This window comes from Castor canadensis, chromosome 7 (genome assembly GCF_047511655.1).
Source record: "Castor canadensis chromosome 7, mCasCan1.hap1v2, whole genome shotgun sequence".
Classification (NCBI taxonomy): Eukaryota; Metazoa; Chordata; class Mammalia; order Rodentia; family Castoridae; genus Castor; species Castor canadensis.
Window position 1 is genome coordinate 8,680,761 of NC_133392.1, and position 6,267 is coordinate 8,687,027.

The 6,267-nt window shown below is 44.5% G+C and overlaps 1 long non-coding RNA gene across 1 annotated transcript; it reads left to right on the top strand.

Annotated features, from left to right (window-relative positions):
• Window positions 1-1,101: 1,101 nt before the first annotated feature.
• Window positions 1,102-2,258, top strand: LOC141424601 (uncharacterized). The gene is made up of 3 exons (XR_012449474.1): window positions 1,102-1,268; window positions 1,731-1,840; window positions 2,015-2,258. It is a non-coding gene; the product is annotated as an uncharacterized lncRNA (long non-coding RNA).
• The last annotated feature ends 4,009 nt before the right edge of the window (window positions 2,259-6,267 follow it).

Below are 6,267 nucleotides of genomic sequence, written 5' to 3' on the forward strand. Positions count from 1 at the left end.
CCTATTTCAACCTAATGCCTACGTCATTCATTCACCAATAATTTCATGGAGTACTGAGAACTTCTCTTGGAGAATGAGTCCTTTGTTTGGAGTTTCCAGTCTTCTTTCTTACCTAAATCCCATCCCAAACACATTGTCTATAATTTCCCACTTTGGTTTCTTTAAAACTTAAAGAAACTTAAGAACTTAAGAAAGGGCAGGTATTTTTAAATGTATACAATTCTCCCCAATCTTTTAACGCTCTCTCGCCCACACCTAATTCAACTGCAATTATTTTTAGTGACTTCCATTTACAGAAAGAGCCTTTCCAAAGAACTAAACTTAGTTTTCATGGAAACAACTCTTTTTCTTTTGGCACACTTATTTCATCAGTTTTTGTAAACTGTTTAATTACAATAGCAAGCACAGCCAATCCTGGGAGGCATTCAGCCCAACCAGGGGACAGAGAGGCAGGTCGGTGATACAGAGGCTTGGCCTCCCTAGAGATAGCAAGCTAACACTTGGTCACAGGAATTTTCACTGGAACACCTACCGTCTGACTGTTGGTTGACCTGCTGTCTTGATAAAGAAACATTTCCTCTCTCTTTATAATGCATCTTGCCTGATACCACCCCAAACTACAGCTCCTTCCAGTACAGCCTTTGAGAAATCCACCAACTACCATTCCAGCCTCAGGAGTTAAGGAGAATTGTTTACTTGAATAATTTTGACTTATCCGGTGCAATCAAAAATGGTCAGCTTAAGATTTACTTGTCAAAATGTTTCAAAAGTCTCAGCCAAGACACAGTGACACTTGACTGAGTGGTGCCAAATAGATTCCACCCCCACTCTTGCCCAAGTCCTTTCTGGGCTGAGGTTTATTGGCCCTTCATGTTTGTTGAGTCTCTGCTCCTCCCAGCCACCAGACCCTTCCTGTGTCTTCTTCTAGGACCACTGCTTCTGTTTGCTGGTTTTACAGAAGCCTCTGCAAAGCTACTTCACTGCAGTGAGAAGAGTCAAGGTGCCTCCTGCTAATCCTCCTCACCCACACCCCACACTCTCACACATCACAGACGGCATAGCATTTCTTTCCAAAATTAAAATGTTCCCTGGATATGCAAGTGAAAAGAAGGAAGGAACGGGGAGAGGAGAAAAGGAATTTTTATTTTTATAAAGGAAGGAAGGAAGGAAAGAAGGAAGGAAGGAACAAAGGAAGGAAGGAACGAACGAAGGAAGGAAGGAAGGAAGGAAGGAAGAAAAATGCAAAACTAGGTGCTTCCTAAATCCAGGTACTTTTGCTTTTCTGTAAAGATTTTTCTAGCCATCAGTCTTGCATTAGCTAAGTCTCAGCAGCAAGTGCTTTTACCAGTACAGTGATACATTGACTTTGGGCAATGGCTATTCCCAGAAGCATTTTGTTTATATTGGCTCCAGAGGCACAGGAGTCAGAGTTTTGTGGAATCAGAAACCAGCCTGGAGTCTGTTGAGTGAGGGACAGTCATGGCAAAAGCCAGGGCCACACAGTACCCTGTGCTCCACCCATTGTGGAGTGGAGATAGGGTTGCATTAGCTCTACATTTCACATTGGCTAATTCGCCCTTGCAGACTCTGCTGGTGTCAAAAATGGACTATCGCAGTGGTTTCCAAATGTGCTTAGAAACCCCTGGAATTTTCAATAGAAATACAGGGGTAGATTCCATTTCAAACCTACTAAACCAGAACTGAAGTGGAAGCATTTGCATTCTTCGCAGGTCCCACACAGTGACTTCCAAAGGCTTTCCTCAGAGTCATTTTCTGGGAGCCCCCGCAGTGGCCTGATAGGAAAAATGGAGCTCCTCTTTCTTCTGACTGCCTAGGCAGAGTAAGTGCCTGAAGTTCCAGTGGCTTCCAGGACAGGGACATTTTTACATCTGACCCTGACACCTGAGAAAACACTGAAGACTGCTGGAGCAGGGTGGGGGAGGGAGCATGTGAGGAAAGTTTTCCTCCACTGGGTTCAGGTGGGACCATCACCTGGATGCATTCATCTTTTCAGGCCCATGAGGACACTGAGCATCACTGCCTGAGTCTTGCACTATGGGAGATGGCCAGGACTCTGAGTAGAAGATTGGAGTTGAGAAAGGACTGATCAATCAATAAATTAGATACATCATTTAAAAAGAGAACGTCTGGTTTGTCCCCACAGAGCTGTGGGTCTTGGTACAATGCAGTATGGATTGTGAGTCTCTGCCTCTCTCTCTGAACCTGGCATTGCTTATCTGCAAAATAAAAGAGTGAGTTAATCCTGGAGTCCTGGGTCCCTTCTTCCTTTTGGTGTCCTGGGCTCTAGGGGAGGAGAGAGGTCCCTCTGAACTGCACACGTGATGCTAGCAGTTGGAGGTAGGGAGAAGGAGGGTGCAGAAACACACTCCATTGTGCCATAGAGGTTGAAATGAGAATGAAATGAGAAGGGGAAGTAATTTCCTTTTAAAGAAAATGGACAGAATACAGTGGCTTCTACTGAAGAAAGAAAAGTCCAATGGGGAGGGGTGGAGGCAGTTTTAAGTTGGTGCAGCAGGTGGCTTCTGATTGGAAGTCACCAAACTGAGCCTTCTCTTGGAGAGACAAAGAGGGCATTCACATAAGATTCCTCAGGCCATTCCCCATCATGTGGGAGCTCTGTTTAGGTGACAGGTTGGCTGTGGTGGGTGGGGGTAGGGATGGGTTCTGTCACATGGGGGAGGGAGAGATACTGAATGAGAAGAACTTCTCCAAATAGCATTTCTTTTAATCAGGAAACACAGACCCTCCAACATGATTGCATTGACTTGCAGCCTCGCTGAGAGCAAGCTTTTCAAAATGAGCTCTGGAGCAAAACGACCCTGCAGCTGGAAAAGACTCCACTCCAGAGGCACTCCTAGGACCCTAAGCACAAGTTGGCAGAGATTCATGGCTTTCAGAGACCTTTCTTCTCAGGGATGTGACAGAGACAGTGTGGGGAAGTTGGGGTGACTAGAGAGAGCCAGGATTGGAGGGTGGCCCCTGGAGAAGTCATGAGGCTGCCTTCCTGCAGCCCAGCTTCATAGTTGGCTCATCCTGGGATGTTGAACAAGGTGAAACCCCTCAAGACTTTCAGTTTCCCTACCTAGAAAGAATGGTGACAGGATCCCCTGAGATGACCTCCCAGACCATGTAAGTCTAGACGCAGGGAAATAGGAATGAGTTGAACTCACGTGTTTCAACTGTGTCATGGGAAACCAAGTCCCGAGTTTGTAATGGATGTGTCGTTGAGTCAGTGACGTGACTAGAAGGGTAAGGCACTACTGCGGGCTTTCATTTCATGAATGATGAAACTCTGGATGGTTCAGTCTGTTATTACAGGTCAAATATTGTCAAAATGACTCAGCAGGTCTGGGACTCTTATTTCTTACAAGCTCCCAGGTGAGGCTAATGCTGTCTGTCCATGGACCACACGTTGAGCAACCAAGACGTAAGCAACTTATCTATGGTTACTTGGCTAGGAAGTTGCAGAAGATAAATCCAACTTCTGTCAGTGTCAGATCTGTCATCTTTCTAGTACCAAAACAGAGCAGCTGTCCAACCATATAGAATTGTGGGTATTCACAGTTCTGTCTCTGCTGCCAGGCTGATGTCATTTATCTGGCAACCCACACACTGCTAGGCACACAGGAGGTGTTCACAAAAATTTGTCACACTGAAAAAAATAATGGAGCAGTAAGGAAATAAACCAAAGAAAAATGGAAAAAGAGATCACCTCTATATCAGATCATCACAGAGACTCAGCTCAGGCCAACGCCTCCTGACCAGTGTCAGTGGTGATGGGGTATGAGTCATATAACCCCAAATATTACCCTGGTTTTTCTTCTGATTAAAAGCAAAACAAAACAAAATGCAAAACAATGAAAAGCACTACATCCCTACTACAATGGCTATTAAAATATAATACAAATCAAACTGACATTACCTTTCACTGGCTGACATGCAGAGCAGCAAGAAGTCTCATTCATTGTTGGTGAAATGTAAAAAGGAACTGCATGTACCACTGTCCTCCGATTGGGAAAGTTGCTTCCCACAGGGGTAAGGTTTAATAGTCATAAAGCCAAAGTACAAGCATCCTGGAATTTAGCAATTAAGTAATTTCTCTTTGTTGGAAAGGAAGGTTATAGACAAGGATGGGGAGAAGGCTAGACTAATCCGTGTGGTAGCAGAAGAAGACTGGAGACATTAGTATGAGTCCATATTTAGCTCAGTGTAAACACAGCTGTGTAGATGTATAGAAAATTATTTATAAGGTTAGTATAGACATATATATTTCCTTGCTCTGTCAGGTGAGATGGCCTGGAATGAATAGCATCCCACAGCACCAAGCACACTTAGTACCCAAATCTTGGATTCTATTTTTGTTTTGAATTTGTTGGGTTTGGATAGTGTGTTGTTTTTTTCTTTTCATTTGATTTGTTTTATTTTTGGACAGGGCCTTGCTATGTATCCCAGACTGGCTTCAAATTCTCAATCCTCCTGCCTCAGCCTCCCCAGTGCTGGGATTACAGACATGCCCAGCTCCAAGTATTGGTTCCAAATACCTTTCTCAAGAAACAAAGAACAAAGGCTTCTTGGAGAAATGACTGATTCCAGAGCATCTTGTGCCAGATAAGTGAGAAGGCACTGACATACAAAGGCACAGACACACTCAAACATAGACACACACACATACACAATGATGGGGTATGTCAGAGGGGCCCCGGAGCCAACTGAAAGAGTTCCCAAGTTGAGTAACAAAATAAATGAGCAGAATTGGATTATTAGCCAAAGTATAAAATATATATCCATGAGTCCATGCAGCTAAATGATTAAATAAGTAAAGAAAGAAAGATCTATACAGAATTCCAAAAATGATTTATGTAGATACTCCAGCCTCAAAAAAGTGACCTGTACCTTCCCAGCCCTTAAATATGTGCTACTTATACAGTGATGTCTTTCCAAGAGTTCAGTATACAAAGGGGGTGAAAAAAAAACAACAAAAACAAAAACAACACCCTCACAATGCAGAAACCCAACAAGCACCACTTAGCCAGGTGGTTGACATAATGTCAACACACAGTCTTGACATACTGTGTGGAAATGACACTTGACCTTATGGTCTTCCTTCCCCAAACCCATCCCACTAGTGTACCCATGAGAAAAATATCAGATTCCAGCAGGGGGCAGTCTACAAAATCTCTGACCAGTACTCAAAACTGTCAAGGTTATCAAGAGCAAAGGAAGTTGGAGACTCTGTCACAGCCAGGAGGAGCCTAAGGAGACATGGCAACAGATGCAGTGTGGATCCTGGATGGGATCCTGAGACAGAGGACAGACATTAACTAAAAGCTAAGAAAACCTGAATTCAACATGGATTTTACCCAATGACATTGGTTCATTAAGTGAGTATCATGGGGGAAGCTGGGTGTGAGGTGTGGGGTATTTTTGAATACCTACTAACTTCTCAGTTCTTGTGGAAAATTCTAGCTGTCCTGAGATTTAAATGGTTATTAAAGCAATGACAAGAAAGGAGGAGGGAGCAGTTCTGATAGCATGTTCCCAATGAGACTGCAGCATGTGCTATGGGAGCTATGCTCACTTTCTCTCTCTCTCTCTCTCTCTCTCTCTCTCTTTCTCTCTCCCTGGGCTTTGGGAATTAATCATGCATAATGAATTGATTTAAAATTAGCCCAGGCATTTTGGTAACAGCTGGTCCCCCAACCCCCCAGAATCTATTATATACAATTTATTTTGACAGGATGCTCCTGGAAGTGCTGGTGGGGAGCCCAAAAGAGCTGAATACTCTTGTGAAAGGGTCCTCTGGGTCCCCAGCTGGAAGCTCGGTTTGGGGGACCTGGGAATCTGGGAATCCGGGTCCATCCCTGATCATTGCTATCCTAGCTGGCTGGTTCTTCCTCCTTCCCACCCATGGGGAGGTAATGTGGCTACCTCTGCAGAGCAAGGGATGTGTGTGCTGATTCTGACTGACACAGCAGCCTCTACCCTCTACCAAAGGGCGCTCCAGCCTCCTCCTTGAGCAGAATGGGTGCTGACACAGGACCACGGACAGCCAATATCAGTGCTGGACTGGAGGCCAAGGCAGGGCTGGAGGTGAAGCACAGTAGCACATTTCAGAAGTGGGAGCCAGAAAGGCCCCACTCTGCATTCTCGAGGCCCAATGTCCTTGAGAAATTTATCCATCTCCCTGAGGCTGTTTCTTCACCTGTAAGAAAGAAAGAAGGAATTTCAAAAAGTCTCAAGAGGAGC